General features: G+C 35.8%; 1 protein-coding gene across 4 annotated transcripts in view; it reads left to right on the top strand.

Moving 5' to 3' along the window:
• MAP2 (microtubule associated protein 2) overlaps positions 1-23,089 on the top strand; it is a 270,401-nt gene that overhangs the window by 166,554 nt on the left and 80,758 nt on the right. For all 4 annotated transcript variants that reach the window (XM_069467738.1, XM_069467728.1, XM_069467718.1 and 1 more), the window contains exon 4: positions 7,369-7,447. The gene's annotated coding sequence lies outside the window, so the exon portion shown is untranslated. The remainder of the gene's footprint in view (positions 1-7,368; positions 7,448-23,089) is intronic.

The following is a 23,089-nucleotide window of genomic DNA, read 5'->3' as shown; positions in this document are numbered from 1 at the left end:
TTGTTTCTGAGCCCCAACATTAGCTAATGAACATAATGAGGGGGTCATAAATGAAAAATTATCAAGGATTAGGGTGATTCTTGCTAAACTTACTTAACTAGATTTCTGCTGAAGGCAGGCCACAGACTTAGCCATCAAGGTGGGGCATGGGGAACTTGATCAGCTATCCAGGGTGATCAGATATTAATGGTGGGGGATTCTTTCTAAACAGTCAGGATTCTTGGTAAAATTGAATTTGTAAGGGCAGGGGCCAAAGTTAAGTCCTAGTAAAGAAGAGGGATCAGAGGAACCTAACTAAAGTGTGGTCAAGGAGAGCCTTTGCTTCTTTATGCTCATGGAGAGGAAGAAAGAGCTCTGGTGTGTCATCTTCTTATACCAACCCAGTCCTGTCAGATTTGGGACCCATCCTTTTGACCTCCTTTAAACTTAATTACCTCTCTAACAGCCCCATCTCCAAATACAGTCACATTGGGGGTTAGGATCTCAATATATGAATGTCAGGAAGACACAATCCAGTCCATAATAGGGTGTAAATTAATACCTTTTCAGAAATAATTTGACAATATGGTAGCATTAAGTCCCCTGTGTCCTTACATGGCTTAATATTTTTTATCCTGCATATGTATTTGTTTTTAATTCAAAATACTATAAAAAGTAATTCATATATTTGACAGATACTAATGGCTTTTAGGATTGAAACAAAGCACAAAAATGGGTGGGGATATGAATTTCTTCGAATTTCACGGAGCCTTAATTAACAATATAAGGTAGTTCATATGAATGTCAAATACGTGTACGAAACAAGAACCATCATACCAGTGAACAGAGACATTCCTGGAGGTGGTTGGAGAGACTTTGTAAAGAAGAGAGCTTGAATCCAACGAGAAGTTTACAAGTCTAGAGCAAGGAAGGAAGTGAGGGAGGAAGAAAAAGAGAGAAAAATGGAAAAAAAGAAAGAGGACTTTACAGAAGGAGAAGAAAGAAGAAGATGGAATCAATAAATCTGCAAAAGAACTAGTCTAAGAAGATGTAAGGGTTTGTGTTGGTTGAAAGTTGGGGATAAAGTTGAAAAAGTACGATGTAGTCACAATATAGAAGCCCTTGAGGCTAAGCCTAGAAATTTAGATTTTTGTCATTTTAAAAGAAGAGTTTTGAACATGAGAGCAAAATCTTTAAGTGGTATCCTGGCAAGGTAAGTCTTGTGGCAACTTGCAAGCCTGCTTAGTTTCCTTTGAGCCTCTCCCCAATTTCTTCTCCTTATACCACTTGAGTCTATGTATCTGCATTAATTTATTCTACCATTTTCAAAGGTTGGTGTTCTGTTAGGGTGGCTATTATCAAAAAGACAAAGATAAGTGTTGGTGAGGATGTGGAGAAAGGGAACCCTGGCACACTGTTGGTGGGAATATAAATCAGTACACCTATGATAGGAAATGGTACGGAGGTTCCTGAAACAATTAGAAATAGAACTACCCTATGATCCAGCAATCCCACTTCTGGGTAGATATCCAAATGAAATGATGAAGAGAAATCTGCACTGTCATGTTTATTGTAGCATTATTCATAATAGCCAACATAAGCATTAACGTAAGTATCCATCAACAATGAATGGATAAAAAATACGGTGTATACAAATGATGGAATACCATTCAGCCATTAAAAAAAAAAAAAGGAAATCCTGTCATTTGCAACAATGTGGATGAACCTAAAGTACATTATGTTAAATAAAATAAGACAGGCATAGAAAGACAAATATCTCAGTGTCTCACTTGTATGTGGAATCTAAAAAAGTTCGTCTCATGGAAGGAGAGAGTAGAATGGTAGCACATGTGGTGGGGAGATATTGATCAAAGGTTACAAAATTTCAGTTAGACAGTAGGAATAAATGCAAGAGATCTATTGTACAACATGGTGAATATCATTAACAATATATTGTATTCTTGAAAAATGCTGGCTGGGCGTGGTGGCTCACGCCTGTAATCCTAGCACTCTGAGAGGCCGAAGCGAGAGGATCGCTTGAGGTCAGGAGTTCGAGACCAGCCTGAGCAAGAGCGAGACTCCACCTCTACTAAAAAATAGATAAATGCTGAGAGTAGATTTTTAAGTGTTCTCACCACAAAAACGACAACTACGTAAGGTGATATGTACGTTACTTATCTTGACTTAGCCATTCCACAGCATGTGTGTATTTCAGAACATCATGTTATACATGATAAATACACAGAATTTTATCTGTCAATTTAATAAATAAAATAAATAAAAATAAAAAGGTTGGTATTTGTATGAAAATTAGAAACAAATGAACAGATGGCTTCTGTCAAGCAAAGAAATGTTACATTTCTTCAGATATATTCTGATGCTGGGTGGAAAACAGCAGTGTAATATATAAATAAGCAAAACCCCTGACACGCATGCCCCACTGCTGCCTGAGGCTCTCTGTATTGCAGTGCCAATTCATATTTTATTTATAAAATGGAATATTTATTTATATATAAATATGTTCAATCAGAGTCAGCATGTGTTAACAGTTTAGCAAAATAAGTTTTAAGCTGTATCACCGAGCATTATTTCTTTTCAACCTTTTTCAACAAGGAAGGAATCTGACGTAATTACTGGACCAATCTCATTATGTCCATTCACCATTACAATGGAGCTATTTACTGCTCACCAAATGTCCCTCTATTCTTTATATCTCTCCACCCCTTGCATTTAAGCAAAGCTATGTACGAGGAAGTGATGTGTGTCACTTCCTCATTTTAACAGCCAGTGCTAAGACCTCTGGGTGTCTTCTTTCCCCGCTGCTGTAATCCTAAAGGCAGTGAGTTGAGCCTCAAGAAGGATGTACCCAGATAGCTTGGTCACTGCATGGGAGAGAGGTGGCCTGGAGAGTCTCCCTGCTTATATGGGGATCTGTGTTAACAGGCTATAAACCTTTATCGTGTAAAGCCTCTGAGGCTTAAGCCTGACTTTTCTGACTAATCTAATTCTTTATCCGTCACCTATTTGTGTACTATTTTTACTGCCTGGAATTATGTTGAGATGCTTTGGATAAGACTACATCATTTCCACTAAGTCAGCTTAACCCAGCCTGATAGCCCTCAGGAATACTCTGGAGTTTCAGGTTTGGAGACGAAAGGGGAGAATTCTTATTGTCTATCTTACCTAGATTTTCTGCTCAGCTGAAGACCATATGTTTTTTGAATAGTGATTTTGTTAACAGTTCTTAATTTTTTCAAGTGTATATTTTGAAATGTTTCCTTTGCAAGAAACATAATGTTATTTTGAAAGGAACTTTGATAAAAGCCCCAAGACAGAAAGATCATTCCCTGATCTGCTCAATTATCAGTAACTTTGGTTCACCATGACTTTCTTCTGTTCACAGATAAGTAGACAATGAACTGATTCTAAGCATATTAGGAAAAAGAAATGGTCTAGTGGGATGTGAGACTAAATGATTTTATTTTGGCAGCTGCTCTCCTGTAAAGACTGCTTGAATAATGGATATTTTCCCAACTGTATTGACAATTCAGTCCTCAATAGCTGAAATCTTGTTATCCTGGACAAGTGCATTGAATTATGTGAACTGTTCAAAACCTCATAGAGCAGATTGATAGAGGAAATGAAGAACAATGTTATTATTGTTTTTTTGAGCTCTGACTGCATAGCCTAATGCTAGCCATTCCAGCAACTTCAAACATCTGTGTTTTACTTATCTGACAAAGTCTATCAAAACATGCAATTAAATAACCAAATGATATTTGCTATGCTAGAGGTGTTTCAAAGGCAAATGAAGAGTATATCCTGACTCAGCAATCCAGAGAAGATTTCATCTTGATGACTTTTCTGTTTAATGAAACATGGGATCTTACATCAAATCAGAAAACCACACCATCACACCTGACGGGTACAATGCCCACTATCTGGGGGATGGGCACACTTATAACTTTGACTCAAATGGTACAAAAGCAATTTATGTAACCAAAACATTTGTACCCCTGTAATATTCTGAAATTTAATAAAAAAAGGAAAAAAAACACACCTTGGCAATATTTGCTCTATGAGATTTTGAAAGTCTGCATGAATGTCTCATTCTAACTTCAATGCTATGTATAGGTGGCATATAACTTGCCCATAAAAATGCCAACCACCAAACATATATTAATGCAACACATTGCATGCACATCCTATTTATCTGAGTAATCAGATGATAAAAAATAATTTAGCTGATAGCTAAACAAGTGTTTATCGTCAGTTCTTCATTAAATCATTTATTCAACTTACTTGGTGATACCAACACGCAACATACATCCTATTCTCTGTCTTGCATAGTCTAGCTCTTAAATACAGTTGTTAACCAGTTGATTTTATCAAGTGTTGTATGCCATGATCTCAACAACGTTCATACTCGGCTCTAAGAGTTTCTGGAACGTGGCATAAGCAAACCTGATAGAAATAATGGACTGGAGAAAATGGGAGGTAGAACTGCAGCCGAGTAAATTTCAATTTGTTCAAGAAGCTGAATATGCTGAATAATGAATGTGCTTAGTAAGTACTTCTAGTAAATTGAAAGTTGCCATCAGTGAAATACTGCTTCTTAGAGGAGGCACAAGCCCTTATGCTTGAAATTATCTTTCACCAGAGTTGAAGACCTAAAACCAATGATCAATGTCTATAGAGTTGGGATATAGTTAAAAGGTTTGGTCACTTTCTAGCTATGTGATGCTGAGAATGACTCTTAAACTCTCCTGGTCTAGTTTCTCATCTGTAAAGTGGGGATAATAATAGTTAGACGGTAATAGTGTAGAATAAATGACTTAATATATAAGAAGTGTTTGGAACGTTGTTTGGCACACAATAAATGCTATATAAATATTTTCTAGTATTACTTTAGAGTTGTTGCAGCCATTCCATATAAGTATCTAACATTAAACTGTGTCCATGATATTATAACAAAATTTATGTTAAACTAATTTAATCCTCTTAATATGGAATAAAAATTATCACTTCTAAGTATACTGTGATAATTTAAAATGACTATTCAATGTTATGTGCCTTACAGAATAGGCTATAAGTTGCTTTTTTAAAATAAGTTCCAGATGAAATTTCTCTCTTTCTTATAAAATAAAGTCTAGGAAAAAAGATAGTCATTTCCATTTTTTAGTAACAGACAAAACCCCACAAAAGTCAAGATTATAAGTAAATGAGGCATTATTTTTATGACTGATAGGTACTGGGAACCCTGAATTTTCCGACAATAATCTCATCCTTTAGCCAATAATTTCCCAATTCTTTTGGGACAAAATCGCTTTTAAGTGTTTAGGGCTGGAATTTCACTTTCATTCATATGTAACTACTGAGTTAATTTTTGGAAAGACTAAAAGACAGAATTTTTTTAGTATTATTTTTAATATTACTCCAATGATGAGCATATTCATTGATATCAGATGTGTTAATGGACGTTTTCTATAAAGGGCCTGGTAGTAAATATTTTGAGCTTTGCAGGCCATACAGTCTCTGTCACAACTATTCAACGCTGGCGTTACAGCACGAAAGCAGCCACAGACAGCGAGGAAGTGAACGGTGTGCCTATGTGCTGCCGGTAACACTGTATTTGGGAAAATAGCAGGGGGGATCTGGCCCATGGACCATAATTCTATATTCTATCAAATTCCTTTTCTATAAAACTCTTATTCTATAAAATTCCTTTAAGCATATAAAATGTGTACTTGCACACTGATGCACATGCAAGCTTGAAAATCATGAAGATGATGTACAAAAAATATGTACTTTAAGGAATTTAAGAAACATATGGAATTTAAATATAAAATGAAACATGGCATTTTATTCAGCATTCATTCATTAAAGACCCAAAGATTCTTTGTATCTCAACAAATTCCAGAGCTGGCCTACCATTTTATTTTTGTTCTAAAATTAACCTACAAGGTTTATTTTGCTTATAGTCAACATTATCCTTAAAAAGTCTTCAGTCTTAAATTATTATGTATAGAATTCTGTGTGGTATTGTTATATATATTCCAAATGTGAGAATCACAGAGCTATACTGAAAAAAAAAAGGTGGGTACAAAGATTTGGAAGTCAAACCTTTCTTTCTAAAATAGTCATCAAATTATTACAGGGAATGGAGAACTCTACTCTGTTTCTTCTTGCATACTAAATTTTCTTTATGTTTATTTAAATGTTAAGCCTTTCTAACTTTAATATTCATTAATAGAGTTGTTTGCTGCTGTACATTGTATGTAAATGTTCACAGGTTAAATGAGCTAATGCATGGAAAAGCACATAATACAGTACCTGGCCCAGCCAATATTTGTTGCTTTTGAATCAAATTCATCTGCTCATATCCATATAGACATTGCTCTTTAAAGATTGATAGACAGCTGAACCATCTGCATCTTGACTTTCCAAGCTTGCATTTCCTGCTGGGTCTTAAAGAAGAGTTAGTAACCATCATAATTTGAGTTTCAGGGCCCCTTACCTGTAGAGCAACATCTTTCTTGAGGATATGATGGGGTCCACCCTACCAGGGGTGAAATCACATAGGCCTTGGCAAAAACACATAGAGATACATAGATTTAGACAACTAATGTAAGTGAGCTGGACTTCAAAATGGGCCTCAGCTTTGCAATCCCTTTTAAATTGTGCATCCTTTGTAGTCCTCCCCATAGATGAAGATGATTACACTGAATGGCTTATAAGGTAGAAAACAAACCTCGTGCCTTCTAGTAATTCTGTTTATTTCTAGATACCACTTCAGGAGAAACTATTCTGTATCATTCTAGGTGGAATTTCTAAGCACAACTACTAATCCAGAATGACTTTTAGGATTTTGAATGTCAAAATAAGTTTAGTACTTTATAGAGAAAATTTAATTAGCTGTTAAAAAATTCCTCTCCATTCTGCGCTCGGGAGAATCAGTGCAGACTGGGCTAGAGGCCCAGTCCTTTAAAGATTACTGGATATAATTAACAATTTACCAGGGCAAATGAATTCTCTTGGGAGAGAGTACAATTGCCTGCTATTTATTAGCTGAAAACAATTTAAAAATTTATTCTTCCTTGGATATAATACTTACGAAGCTTCATTGGTATGAATCTAAAAAATGAGAAAAAACATGCAATAGTTAGCATTTTCACTGCTCTTTTCTATCTGTGATAGTGCCTCGGGTTGTAAATACTCAATGTATGATGACTATAAAGAACCATCATGAAATCAATCTTGTAGTCTCATAGTTACCCAGTAGAGAAAGAGAAAGCCATGAGTTGAATTGTGTACTGAGCTACATGATGTGATTGATATACATGGATCAGGAATTAAATTACTAACTTTAAAATTATTAATTTTTTACAGAAAGAAGCCAGAACATATTACCAACCCTTTGAGAACACAACATAACGAACTTTACTTATTTTACTACTTCTTTGTATAGGTAAGACCCTACCCTCTCTACTCTAAAAGAGTTACCGACAATTGTGAAAAATAACTCTTTGCTAATCATGTTTTTTAATCTTTAAATATCAATTCATTTTTATAAAAGAGAAATATACTTATGAATTCAACAGCTATTAGATTTAGAATTATTAAAATAGCACTTCATAGTGTTTGGACTGATTTAATAGTAAGAGAAAGAAAAGATCTTTCTCTGAAATGAGGATTGAACTGTGGTTAACATTACCAATAATATTTTTTCAGCACCTGTTATGTGTGAGGCATGTTCCTATGGGATGTAATTTACATAAATTAGTTTGTTTATTCCTTACGACAGTTCTATGAGGCATATATGGAGATCATCCTCATTTTACAGATTAGGGGTGTGAAGCAGAGAGAGAGAGAGAGAAAGAGGAGGCAGGTAGATGGAGGACTCCCCAAGGTTCTATACAGGGGTCTGGAAGCAGCAGGCAGTGGAAAAAATTCTAGCCCCAGCTATTATTAGGAGAATGGTTTTATATGGTGGTAGAAATATCAAGCAATCAGATTCTAGTACATTTTGAGTAGTTTCTACCTAAATTTATGGAAGAAAAAATATATAGTGCAATTTCTGAAAGATTAGTAAATGCAAGCAGGCAAACTTATTTTATGTTTGTATTTGTCATTTAAAAAATTGCTGCTTGCATAAATAAAAGGGCGTAAACACTTAGCTCAGCTTATAAGCAGAAATGATATTTTCCTTTATTTTACATCTTTCTTTAAACTCAACATTTCTATGATAAAAGCAGAAAATGATGGAATGGTTACAAATGAATGATTTCTTATTCTAGGAAATGCTTTTTAATTTACTTTGTTTTTATTAGAAGTACTGAATAGACAATTTTAATTGGCCACAGCAATATTGACTTTACTGCTTTTATTTATTTTATTTTCAAGCAAGAAAATTTATGAATTTTTCAAAGAAAAATATAAAAAATTGTTATGCTAATTACTTAAAGTGTCCACCACACAGATTAAACAAGTGCTAATATTCAGCTATATTAAAATCTTTTCTAAAGAAATAAATAATCACAGAAAGAAGAAAAGCTCTTCCTGCTTCCTTTTCACTTTCCTCATTTCTTGTGACTAGGTGTCACAGCACTAAAAACCATATACCCTCCTATATGTGTTCTAACACTTCCATGACAGGTATGGAACAAATGTCATGCAATTATTTACATCTTAAAAGTTTATGTAAATGGTATCACACTGCAGATATTCTTTTGCAGCTTGTCTTCACTGAACATTAAATGTAGACATTCATCCATATTGATACATGCAGATCTGGTTGACATAATCTGTTACAAAATTGGCTCATTTTAATATTTTATTCTATTGGTGCTTAGTATTATTAATTATTATGTCTAAAAACTTTCAGCATTTTAAAGATTTAATGTTAAAATGGTTTAAGCATGGCTTACAAAACCTATTTGGGATTTATGTATAAGGAATCCCAAGTTTTTGAATATATAATAGCATGCCAATCCTGCATATGTTTTATTTTTTCCAACTAGAAAAGCATTTTTTAAATTGGTTTATAAAGATCTTGCTAACCTGTGTGGCTGATGATGTTCACTCTTTGCCATAACATAATAATTAAAATCTGTTTTATCTCCCCATGGATGAAATACCGACTATTCCCAAATATAGTGTAAATTACCACCTTTGAAATTTAAGATACTTAAACATACTTCTGTTTGGCCCATCTTAATTGTTCATATTCTCTTAGAATGTCATGAGAGAAGTTAAAAAAAGACAGGAGATTTTTTTTAACACTACAGTTAATTTTAGAATTTGTTCACGGTCACAGAAATGTCAATTACTGTAGTCAGATAGGTAGACATAGAATTTTTCATAACTGTTTTATTTTCTGAGAGGAATAAATTACTACTCTGTCAGAGTTGAGGGAGGAAGAGGAGGAAGAAATTAACCTTTCTGGGCAAATATGAGTAAATATGAGACTTTACGTAAGTGTCCTAGGTCAGAAATGCGTTATCATTTGCATATAAGGAAAAGAAGGCCCAAATATATCAGATAACTTACTCAAGATGATACCGTGATTGCAGAGCCTGGATTCAAACTCATCTCTGTCAGACTCTGAAGCTATTCTTCCTACCAGAAAATGAATTGGAAAAACCTAATCTGTTTGACATATAAATAGAAGTTTCATTCACTCCACTAATATTTATTAGTATTCTTTTATGTCAGCTGGGGGGTGATGTTAGGAATGCAAGAAATACGTAATATCTACCTGAAATGAGAAAACAGGCTGTTGGGAGCTATATATATTTATTTAATGATGCCATAAATGTGACCATTTAATTAGATAGTTTTATTTTGCTATTTTATCTTAACATTGTTTACCAGATGGTTAGCTTTTAAGTCATCTAACCATGTCAATTTGATTAAGCTGAATGAGATAATGAAAATGAAAATGCTTTGTCAATAGCAAAGTCCTTTTTAGTCATTTGCTAATGTTACTAATTCCTGTATTCTGTAAATTTAGAATTGAATACTTCCAACCTAACACATATAATTCTAAATGTAAAGGTTGATATATGTCTCTGATGTTTGAGTCTTACTGGTTCATATAGAGTCAGTATCTTTCTCACACAAAAACCCTCTTTAAATATTACAGTGCAGTGGTTAACAACTCTGAAAATTGGTTTGTTTCCAGCCTCTACCACCTATTTGAGGCATTGTTTAATCTTTTTGAGCCTCTTAGTAGGTCATTACAGTAGGAAGCTCATGCCTGTCCAGAATCTTTACATATCTCATTCTCTGCCCTTATCATTCAAATCCACTCTCTTTCACTTTTACTGCTGTAGTAGCCCCCTGTGCTCAATCTTGCTCTCTGTTGTTCACATAAAAGTCAGCGTGATCTTTTTTAAAAATCATAAGTGACATGACTCTCCTGTTCAAAATCCACCAATGGCTGCCTGTAATAGAATAAAACCCACACTTCTGTGGCCAACAAGGTGCTATATAAACTGGCATCTTCTACCTCCTTGACATCATTTCAGCATCATCTCCTCCCTCTGAGGCCAGAGACTGTGTGATGTTCTGAGCTCTGCCAGACCTTAGAACCACCACCTCTCTTGGGGGACCCTCACTTGCTGAAGGGATGACTAGGTATGCAAGAGTTACCGTGAAACAATGCAAGTAGATGCTCCGCACATATAGTATCCTTAATGCACATCAGTGACGGTTGTTGTAATTTTAAGGATTCCTTCAGTTTGTCTTAACAGAGCCCATCATTTCTATGATGCTAAAGCACTTTCATATTTTTAACTTAGGATTTTATAGCATTATGAGAAAACTTTGTTTTTCTGATTTCAACTTTGAATCTTAATTTATAGTACCAAAAAAACCCATATAAACAAATTAGGGACAAATTAGCTGAATTATATGAGAAAACCATTTGAAGAGCATAAAATATTTATTATTTCTTTTAGCCTTTTAACTAAATAATAGTACTAAGATTTGCCACAACCCAATATTATTTAGATTTTACTTTATCTTCAGAATAGATTTATACCTTTTCATCATTCATAGATGGGTGATATTTATCCTTTCACACAATTTTCTATAAAATAGACTGATTTTTGTTTGATTTGTACAATATTCCTAGGAGCAGCACTTGCTGAGTGTTTATACTGTTGAGAACATTTGGCAAGAACCACGGTAGAACCACAATGCATTAATAGTTAAGGAAAAGAAAAAGAAAACCTGGTATTTTCATCATCCTCTCTGAAAATAAGTATCTTGACTTGCACTGATTACTACCTCATAAGCATTCAGCTCCTGTCCATGGCACCCTATGTGAATAATTTTAAAGGCAGATTAAGCATTCTAAAAATAAATTCTATTGGTAAATTAGGATATCAGATGCATCCTTTATGAAAGCCTGTCCTACTCTGTACTATTAGCTGGCAGTCATGCCCAGACCCCAAACTATCCTGGCTCATATTGAGCAAGAATCTATTCCAGGGGTGAGGTTTTTAAAGAGGGATCTCTCAGGGTTAACTGGAGACAAAAAGAGAGAGAATTGCCTACATACTCTGGCAGGAGTTAAGATAACAATAACAGTCCGCCTACTTAACAGGCTGAGTCATCAGCACATTCTACTGATTTCTCAGCAATTCTGGACAGATTGTTTGGGCTGGAATTCTGTAGGCAGAGGTGGGCACCACCTGCTGCAAAAGACTCTAGTTCTTGTTAAGAGGGTGCTGTTATTAAGTCTTGTCTTTTAACAGTTTGACCAAATGGAGCTAGGAAAAGAAAAAAAATAGTGATGATGAGCACTTTTTCTAATGCTTATAAAAAATGATGGTCCAAGCATGGTTATTACACAATTAGTTCTTTTACTGGCCATGAGTATAAGTCTCTTAAAAATGGAGGCTTACTGGGGAAGATCTTAAAGGTCAAATCTTGCTGGATGTTTGCATTAAAAAAAATTCTGGAGGTCAATAGCAGTAGCCTTGTCTCAGTCAATTTGGGGAAAAGGTTAAGACTAATAGAAATCTACTTTGCTCAAGCAGAAGAGGAAAGATTATTATATGGTTCCTGAGGTACCGCATAATCCCAGGGCTAGGAAAGAGACGGACATTATGAAAGTCTAGAATCAAAAACCAATCATGAGCCAGGAACCAAGGCCGCCATTCTCCCAGTCTCTCTGGGACCCCTCAGCCTTACTCCTAAGTACCTCCCTGTGATTCAAGATGACTGTTGCTAACTCTTTCTTTACATAAAGACTAGACTTTCCTACTGTTCTTTACACAAGTGTAGCTCTCAAGTTTGCTTGCCTATCACTACCAGGCTCATACAGTCTATGTATATCCATTTTTAATTACCTGAACTTTTTGTCTAATAAACTGTGACCGATGGAATAGACCAGGTGGTACATACATGGTTGCCAAGATCCTGTGCCTCTCAATAGGAAGAAGGGAGAGTGATCAGTGAAACGCAGTCTTTTTTTTTTTTTTTTTTTTTTTTAGTATTTACATATTTAATATATACTATAAGGGGACATAATAATAAGCATTGCATGTCTTTAAGGATTTAATTAATACAGACTTCTGTTCTGAATTTGTCTTTTTTTTTTTTTTTTTTTATTCATCTTGTTATGGGGATACAGAATTGCAGGTTACATACGTTGCTCCTGTACTGCCTTTCCCCCCAAGTCAGAGCTCCAGGCATGTCTGTTCCCCAGGTCGTGTGCCTTGCACCCATCGTGTAGGTATATATCCCTCCCTTCCCCACTCCCCCCTTCCCAAGTCAGCACCTTCAAGTGTTACCACTCCCCAAACGGTGCACAATGCACTCATTGTGTAGGCATACCCCCATCCCCTCCCCCACCCCCCACCTCAGTCTGATATCCAATTGGTGTCGTTCCCAGATTTGTATTTAGGTGATGATCAGGGAAACCAATTTTCTGGTGAGTACATGTGATGCTTGGTGAAACGCAGTCTTGATGATAAGCAAGCACCCCCAACAGCTATTAAAAATACCATGGTACAGTTTATTTATTCACCACTGTTCCCCTCCACAAAACTTTCCTTCATTGATAATTGGCATATAAAGAACCAAAGAGTTGGATATTAACAGATTAGAAGAGCAGGGAGTGTAGCCAGCCTTCAAGAGAAAGAGAAAGGAATGAGCACTTCTTGGCTGAGGTTTTTGTGTAATCAATACTTGAGGGAATTTTTACTGCATACTATTTTTCCTTCTTATTCACATACACATATGTATTTTATGGTCGTCATTTCATGAAACTCAATTACTATACTGATTAAGAGTGGTGTTTTCCATACACTGTTGGTGTTCTGAAACTGTTTGAAGACATCTATAAGCCCTTGAAAGTCTTGTTCAAGCTCTCTTTGCCCCTTGGAACAGAAATCAGCATATTTTTCAAAATTAAAGGGAATTGCAAGCAAAAGAAGAGACTAGGTAGAGAGCAAAAGGACCATCGTAGACAAATCAGGAGAAGAGCAAGCAATCTGAGGAAGGGCTTCAGGTGCAAAGTTAGCATTCAGTCTTTAGCTTGCCACATTTTCCTGCAAAAATAAAGCTGCTTGTAAGATATATTCATCTGTCCTTCCTGTCCCTTTGATGCAGCATGAAAAAGGTGGACTTAGCAAGAGGTGTGCAGGTGTGTGTGTGTGTCTATTCACATGTACACCTTATCTCAGCATTTCAATACAATGATTCCAAAGACCACATTTCTACAAAATTTAGCACTAATGTGGTCATGGGTTTGGAACACTTCAAAGTCTCAGTCCTATGGTAATTGAAACTAATTGTAATTTGGGATAGAGTATGATCTGAGGAACTTTGCAAGCAGACTCATCAGCTACTGTCCTGTGGACCTGGCTGTTTCTGGGAGGTGGGATTAGTGGCCATTTTCCCTGCAGTGATTTGTTTGGTTTTTCCTCCTTTTGCCCCTCAAGCTTCTACTGCTGGTCAAAAGTGAGGAAAAAAATAAAAAATAAAAAATAAATAATAAATGGTAAACAAGGAAGCATTCTTTCCCCAATGGTCATGATCTAACCTCAGCATAATACCTTCCCAGTTCTCAGTGAAATCTGTAAACACATATGTAAATTTCTTTTCAAGCCAATCTCCTTTCACAAGGGAGAAAAGACTATGGTGTGATGAAGCAGATAGATATCTTTTTATTTATTCATTAAAAAATATTTTAATTCCTACCTTGTTCAAGTCTCAGTTCTGTAAAGCATGGGAAATACAAATAAGGAATTGTGTAGAAATAAGAAACTAAAACGTGTTAAAAGAAACAGCAAGTCCATTTTAATTGGGTTATGTAAGGTAGGAGAATGAGTTGAGTCAGAAGGGGTAAATCGAAATAAGAGTGGTAGAGCTATAAAACCTAACTGAGGAGTTTGTACTTTATTAATTAGACAGTGGGGATTCAGTAAGCAACAAGGTTTCTGGGTAGGGGAATGATGTGATCAACTTAAGTTAGGAAGTTTGATTACCCTGGCAAAGATATGCAGAATGAATTAAGCAGTAGATTCTGAAGCAAAAGAAAATTGGGGATTTACATCATTGACATGTGTTTACATCTTCAACATGTGGTGGTGACCAGACATTGAGTAGAAAAGAAATTTGGAGTCAAGGATAGTGGTCAGGACTGGAATTATGGACCAGGTGTTCATCTACATATCCGATATATGAAGCATTTGGATTAAGGGCCATAGAGAAGAGGATAATGCCAGAAAACAGCAAAGAACACTGGGGAGCACTCACCTTGGTGGAGAGGAGTGGAGAAGCAGAAAAAATCAGAAAGATATATGGAAGGAAGACTCATGCATAACATGAACCAAGAATGTTATTACAGAAAATGGCATATTAAGTCAAGGAGAATAAAGAATGCACAACCAAAAAAGTGCGTACTTCATGCTTCATAGGTTATTAATGACCATAAAGTGTCATGAAAACATCAGTAACCATAAAGTCTCTATCTCCAACTCCACTTCTCCGACCAGCGAACACAGACTTTCTACCGTGCTTGGGCATGCTCCTCCGATGTGCTGTGGGCAGGCATGACAAATTGACCCATCCAAAACAGAATCAATCGTTTTCTCTCTTGGCTCTTCCCGGCTCCCAAAATCTTAATGTATCTCCATGAGAATCTGTTAAGGTGTCCAAAGAGAAATCCAAGAATCCATTTTTTAATCTTGTTTCTTCTATGATTCCTACATTTGGCCAGGCAACAGGTTCTGAGGCATCTCAGAAAGCCGAGCCACCCTCCTTCTTACTCATACTCCCTCAGCCCAAGCCTCCAGGACATTATCTGAACCTTTAAATGACCTTTGATTAGTTTCCCTTTTCCTGACTCTTTTATAAGCTGCTCTTCTCTGTGCTGCCACCGTGTAATTTTCAGTATACATCAGATCATTTAATTTTCCTACTTAAAATTTTCCTAAATATAAAGGTCCAAACCCATTAAAGGCATTTCAAAACAGGGTTCAAAGCAGCTGTTTCTGGACGATCTCTAGTGTCTCCCTCCTACTCATTCTAACCACAGCAGGCTACTCATTGCTGCAACTTATTATTTCTTTTTCGTATGCCATGTTTTTCTCATGTTACAATTGCGTTTGTTATCTCCTTTACTCCCAACTAAATACCTACGTTCCTCTTGGCTGTCTTATAAATGCCTATGTCTGTTCAATTCAACTGTCATCCCTTCTATGAATATTTTTTCTATAGTCCTAAAAAGTGGTATTAATTGTGCTTTTGGACAATGAGGGGCATCCGTAGCCTTTTAGATGTATCCGGACTACAAAAAAATCATCTTGGTGTGTTACTATTCCCATTTCTGTCTTTCTCCCCCGCTTTCTGAAGTCCTCAAAGGTAAAAATTTCATCTTTTCCTTATTTATGTCTCCAAAAACCATGTTATTAGATGTGAAACAAAATAATATTTAATAAATTGGTGTTACTAGTTGCTACTGAGTAAATGAAAGAGTGAGTAGGTGATAAATAAATGGGGAATTAAAGAGGTGAAAAGAAATGAGCTACAGCCTTGAGATAGCAGATTTACAAAATAGGTTTTATGGTGGTGTTTATTGCTTTATCGTCATTTCTTGTGTTTGTGTGGTTGTTTGCTTGTATTGGATAGGAAAACAGAGTATGTTGGTAGTCAGAAAGTAAGAGAAAGAGGACAAATGAGCTGGCACTGTGAGACCATGAGAGGGGATATTTAATAGAACAAAATTTTGGAGGAAGCAGGAAAAATAATGTTAAAGAACAAATAGAGAGATTAATGTTAATGAAAATGAAGGCCACCTATTCCTCTAAAGAAAGGTGACAATAATGAGGGCGGACGAAAAGGGACTGGGAAGACAGGAGTTGACCCTGTGCAAGGCTTCTTTTATCGTCTCGGGAAAGCGATCGTTTCCCTTGGCAAACATCAAACTGTCCCAAGAGTCTCTGAAAGTGATTTCAAATTGGGTCCCCACCTTGGCCAGAAAGCAGATGTTACCAAAGGACCAAGCCAGAAGCTGAGCCATCTTTGCTCCAGCCACACCGGAGAAGGGCACGGATAGAGTGATTTAGTGAGAGTGGCAGGAAATGCTCTTTCCTCTAGTTTGCTCTCTCACTCCTCCCACTCCAACTCCCACAGGGTATTCCAGTTGCTGTCAGGATTTGCTGTGCAGGCAATAAACTGGCAACAGTTACTTGAATGGGCTTCATTTAATCCTGTTACTTCTATTAGTCCCATCCCTTTTTTGGAAAATCTCATTATACCTTTTTTTCAAACCAAGTCTATTAGTTAGGATTAGCTAATTGTGTAACAGATAGATCTAGAAATGTGTCATAACCTTGTTTCTTGCTCACTTGATACTCTAAGCTGGGTGTTCAGGTTAGAAGGTTGTTTGTCCTCCTCATAGTCAATGAGGGATCGGCACTTTTTCCCTGTGTGGCTTTGCTTGGTCATTGTCTGCCTCCCGCTGGTGGAAGGGCAGAGACCAAAGAGGAGCAGATGGCAGTTGTACATGGGCCAAACCTGGAAGAGTACATGTCATTTCTGCTCACAAGCCGCTGGTCCCAGCTCAGTCATATGTATGCACCTAATGGCCAGGGAGGTTAGGAAATGTACACTGGCTATGTGCTCAGGGAAAAGGGGGGGAAAAACTACTAGTAGTCTCTGTTATACCAAGAGAAAATCTGTCTATGAATTAATATATTTGAATATTTGGATCAAATAGCTCAAGCCATGACAAAAATAGATGTCAATTATACCATAGATATTAAATTATAAATCATAATTTCAATATCATGTTAAAACATGTTAAAATAGTAAATGTATGAGATACACCAGTTTACCAAAGTTAATTCTTATGGTGGTACAGAAATCAGGTATTTTAAAAAACTCTCCTTATAGGAATAATCATTGTATCCAAAATGACAATGGCTGAAAGCACAGTGCCTATTACTGCTCTTGGTTTTCTTCAGTAACTTCTTGTCAAGGGATTCAATTGGTTGATAAATGTAGAAAGCTTCATTGTGGAACAAAACAAATATTTGGACTTTGATAAGTTTCTAGAATTCATTATAAAAATACATGAATTGGAATGGTCAAATAAAAACTCACTTTGTACTGAAGAAGGATGTGTGTCCTTTTAAGGAAAAATAAAGAGTAAAAGTAAAATATTGAGGAAAAAAAACAAAGTTGGTACTTTTGTAAAAATGTTCAAAGAATTTTGATGTTTTGATAAACTCACATAACCCTCACATCATATTTCTGTTTATTTGGACAGTGGTAAACGCTGTTTATATGGAGAATGGCAATACATCTGATTATTTTATATGAATGGAATAGTGTGTCACAGTGTTGCATAAAAGATATTCTATTGGCTAAAGATTCTACAGAATCAACTTATCTGTCAAGTAATTCTGTAATGGAGTTTCAGTTTCCCAGGACTGTGGAATGCTTGGTTTTTATTGAAAATACTGCATTGCAGTAAGTGGTGTGATCACTGGTTTTTCCTAGAAAGTTAAAACCCCTCTTCCTTCTGAGAGTAGGTGGATATTTAATTGAGTTCTCATGACATCAGAGTGAATTTTAAAATGAAGAAAAGTGCCCTAAACTGACCTTTTCTACAAGTATATAAGGAAAGACTGATGCTTCTTCAGTTTGTGTGAGAATATTCAGTGATCAGCAAAAACCTAACATGGCTGAACTTTGGAGGCTGATGTCTTCCAAGTGTCTCGATCAAACCCTTCTTCCTAAAAAGTGTAATGGTTTACTTAAATCTGGCAATTTCTTGTGATTTTTTTACTCTTTTTTTTTTTCACCCACCCCTTCCACTTTTTTTAATGAATGTCAAGGACTCCAGTTGCAGCATGTGCTCAGTAATTACTACAGAAGGCATTTGATTCTGAGACAGTTGTAGTCTCTGTAAGAGAAATTTAGAATTCACTAGAGCAAATACTTTAGTGAGGGGGTGCCAAAGCTTGAGTCATTTAAAACCATTGTGAACAGAGCTCTAGGAAAGATCCAGTAGTAATTAATCCTGAATAAAGAGCAAAGGGCCAAAACAATCAAAAAGACCTTTTTTCTAACGCAGACAGGCTGCTGTGGCGCTAGAAAGTTCTTCCTGCTGGGAAGCAGTGTGTAAGCCTTCTTGTTTTGGGCTTGTATGTTCCTTTTTGGCAGTGTTTATAATTGGAGTGAGTCTTGTTTTTGGAACCTAAGAATCCTAAAGGAAACTTTATTTTAAAAGGAAGAGAAATTGAAAAATATAGTAATATAAGATACTATATTAATGTATACATGCCTGTAAGTAATAGAATTGGAAAATATAGTAGTATAAGATAACATAAATATACACACTTATATATAATATCTCCATATACACATATATCTATAGATTATTTAAATATATAGTACAAAAGTGTTATTTGAATGAAACATGAGGACAGGGAAATTCTTCAATGAGCTTTGCAGGGAAGTAACATACTGATGTATTTTTTTATAAAATTTTCTCATGGCCAAGCTGAGTAATTACATTACATAGTTTAAAATATTTGTATGTGGAGAATATCTAGAAAAACCTCCTGACTTTATTTTTTCCACTATAGTTTAATCCTGCAACTATTGTTTCCGGCATCTAGAATCTATCAACTTCTCATCCTCTTGCTTAGCATCCCTGTCATCGGAGTCACCATCATCTCCTCAGCTGACGGCTGTAGTAGCCCCTGCCTGGACTCCTGATTCCCACCCTTCCCCTACTGTGCTCTGTTCTCCACAGAGAAGCCATATGATCTTTTAAATGGTTATTATTATCCTGATTAAAAGCTTGCAAAGACTTCCCATGATACTTTGAAATTAATCCAAACTCTTGACCGAGTTCCTCAGGATTGTACACCACCTGGCTCCTAGCACTCTTCATGTGTTTTACTCCAGGTCAGCCTGGAACACATGAAGCTCACTCTCATCCTAGGGCCTCTGTGCTTACAGCACCCTCCCCACCTCCTGGAACATCCTTAGCCCAGTTCTTTGCATAGCCAGCACCTCACATCGAGTCTCTCCTCTGAGGTCACTGCCTCAGAGATGCTTCCCTGATCACCCTATTGAAAACTGTGCCCTCCTCTTACCTTGCTATCTTTTACTCATTTTAAATTTTATATTAAATATATGAAATATTAAATATTAAGTGTTAACATTTTATGTTTTAATTAGATATTTTATTACTGTAAGATTATTCCATTAAAATGTAAGTTTCATGAGGACAGCAATTCGGTATGATCTGGGCATGTTGAAAGACATCCCTGTGCCTCAAAATAAATATATCTTTTCCTTGTCTCCAGTCCCAATACTGCTACTACCTTAATTCAAAATCTTATGTGCTCCCTAATTGATTATTGCAAGTAGACTACCAATCTACTTTTCCTATTTCTGATCATAACCTTCTACAACCCTTTCTCTGTCTCATTTTATCATTCATCTACTTAAAGTTTTTCAGCGGTATACCATTAATAATGATAAAATTTATGCTACCCAGCCTGATAAACAAAGGCTTTATCCTCTGGACAGTTTGCTTTCGTGCAGCATCTTCCACTACTTCTGTTTCTGGAATTCCAAACCATCCTTGTTGTTTTTCAGCATGTATCCAGTTCTTTCGTATCCCCGTGTCTTGTGTTGCAGTTTTTTGTCTGTAGAATTATTCCCTTGTCCACCATGAATGCTCTTTAAGATTGAAATCAAGTTTCAGCAATCTGAAAGTCTTGCATGATTTCATATTTCCTCAGAACTTCTATAGAATTCCTTTCTATTTCTGTTGTAGAGTTTATCATACTGTCACTTAACTATATGTTGTTGACATGTTAGTTTCTCTCAATAGCTCGTTAAGAGCAAAAGCTGTGTCTTGCTGGTATTTATATATCCCCAACGTCTTGAACCATTACTGTTATGTCTCTGACATATTAGGTGTTCAATAAATATTGTTAAATTTCACCATCAGTATAGAACATTTTCTAATCTATTTCTCTCTTCTACTATTTGTGCATTAAGCACTTGCCTCACTTTTTATTCTCTTTTAGGTAAATATGAGTGAGGTATTATCTGCCTTATTTATAAATTGTCGTGAAAAGCCTTTTACTTTTTCCTAAGGAATTTTGGCTTCCTTTACATTAAAGGTCTATGGTGTCTCAAAGGAGATGTAGCCATGCATCATAATTTCAGTTATCCTGAGTTTACTAAGAAAATATGTCTTATGTCTGTTTCCCTTTGCCTCTATGATAAAAATGCCAGCCATGGAATATGATTTTAGTTTTGATATTTAATTCTAATTTGATTTCTTTTTAAGAAAAAAAGGTAAAGCAAAAAGAGGCATTGCCCACATCCTTCAATCAAATACCATAGTCTGACATTTCTCCTTTAGAATAGTACCTCACCTTCTTTATAGGCTTTTAGAAATAATAAGAAAAATATTTCTCAGCATAATTGCCCATGTCTAAGGGTTTAAGAAACCTTAGTAAGTAAATTTTGTGATCTTTTCTTTGTTTCAAAACTACCTCTATTTTCAGCCTTACAAATGAAGACCGTGCAGAGCTAGTTCATATGCTGCCTGTTGCTGAGGAGCCATTTCTTAGTCTGTAGATTTACTTCTGGGACCCAAGTTCTTGAGTGTGGAATTGAGAAGAATTTCAGAAAATGTTTTAGAGATTAACAGTGGCAGAGACAGAAGGAGTCTCCAGATTTTCCTATTCATTGTTCCAAAAAAAAAAATTCAGGTAAATTTTTGGATTTATCATTACAAATCCAAAAATCACAGAATGCTGAACAAAAGCTTGGAACCCACCTGAAAGAGGTTCCCGAGTTAGTTCTGCAAGCAGGTTTACTGCTGCCATGTTCTGCTTTCTTCAGTTTATCTGAAATCCCAGAACTGAAAGGAGCAGTCCACAGTGGTCCATCACTGGGAACACCTCTAACCACTCCCCCAGAGGTTTCCCATTGATCTCACCTGTCTCCTTCTTTCTCCACTTCCTGCTGCCATTAAAAAATATAAAGTTCCTATCCTTTACTATTGGAATGGGTACGTGAAATGTTAGACATATTAGGTTTAATAAAAAATAAATGCCACACGAGTGTATGTATTAAAAATTTAATGTGCCTCCTTTAACTTTTTGTGACTTTCCTAGAAATGTGTTTCATTTTCAAATAACTTTTTAATGTTCCAAATCATATTTTTAAATTCACTCCTGACCAGGTCCTATTTGCCTGACTTGCATATGATGGATCTATTTTTATATTGTACTGTTTTTGCCTGAAGGTCTACCATATAGTAGTGCCACATTGGTGCCTATATTTATATTAAGACTGTCATGTACAAGATTGGAATATTTGTCTTTGCAGAAAAATTAATAATTATGGCAATTTATTTACTTGAATGTTTTTCCAGCTCTATTTTTTTAACATCTCATAAATATAGACTAATTATATACATTTCATGCCTGGAAGATTTAGCAAATTTATATCACATAATATCCCTCCAGAAGTTTGGCTAAATACAAGTAACAAGCCATGAAAATTGACCTGATTTCAAGGATTCACTCTGGGCTACACGAAGATAAATCTGCTCAAAGAGATAAGTCAAATGGTGTGTGAAGGCTGATCCAGTTGGATCAGACCTGAATTGCGAGGGAATTTCAAAGGATAAGGATTCTGTTTGCTCCCCTTTTGGCCCAGCTGAGCTGATACAGTGAACAAGGCTACTTTAACTTAATTCAGAATTCCTCCGCGGCACAATTACAGCCAGCAGTGGGCACAGCACAACATAGCACACAGCCCACCCTGAATCCAAAAACAAAAAAGTAAAAAAGAAAGAAAGAAAGAAAAGAAATTGCTCTGTTTTATGAGACTCATACTTTACTTATATATGACTAATACTTTACCTTTCTCGAGAAAAAAAATTAGTACTTAATATAATTAGATTTTTACTCTGCAGAGATATAATTGTTTAGTATATTTTTAAATGCATATAATACAAATATTTTGCATCCATCCATTTATCTTTTTAAATATGTATGATTCAGAAGGTTTAGATTTCTGTAACACCTGTTTGATCCTCTACTATTGCATGTACTGTTATCTTATAATGCATATTTTTCAAACACATCTGCCTTCTTCAACGTAGTGTGAGCAGTTTGTGGTCAGAGTCCATACCTTAATCATCATTGTATTCCTAGTGCCTAACACAATTCCTGGTATAAAGCTGGTATTCAATAAATGATTATTAAATAAGATACTAGAAAACATAACAAATTAATTGATAGATTGATAACAATCTTAAAATTAAATGAAGTCTCAGTACATGCTTGTCAAAGTAATTTGTCCATCAGTGCTTCTGAAAGAAAGGTCCAGTTCTTCAGTCGTTTAGGCTCTCTGTATTTTTCTCAACATTCTCCATTTCCTTGCTTCAATGTGTCATGATGTGAATGCAGTCCTGACCAGGTTCTTATGCCTCTGTAACCTGCTGTCACATCTGAAGAAAAAAGTGGTATCTAAAAGAAACTTACGGGACTTGCACTAAACAACAACAACAAAAGAATGACTCCATCTTGCATTGCTCATTAAA

This window comes from Eulemur rufifrons, chromosome 1 (assembly GCF_041146395.1).
Source record: "Eulemur rufifrons isolate Redbay chromosome 1, OSU_ERuf_1, whole genome shotgun sequence".
Lineage (NCBI taxonomy): Eukaryota > Metazoa > Chordata > Mammalia > Primates > Lemuridae > Eulemur > Eulemur rufifrons.
This window is presented reverse-complemented; position numbering and strand designations above follow the sequence as displayed.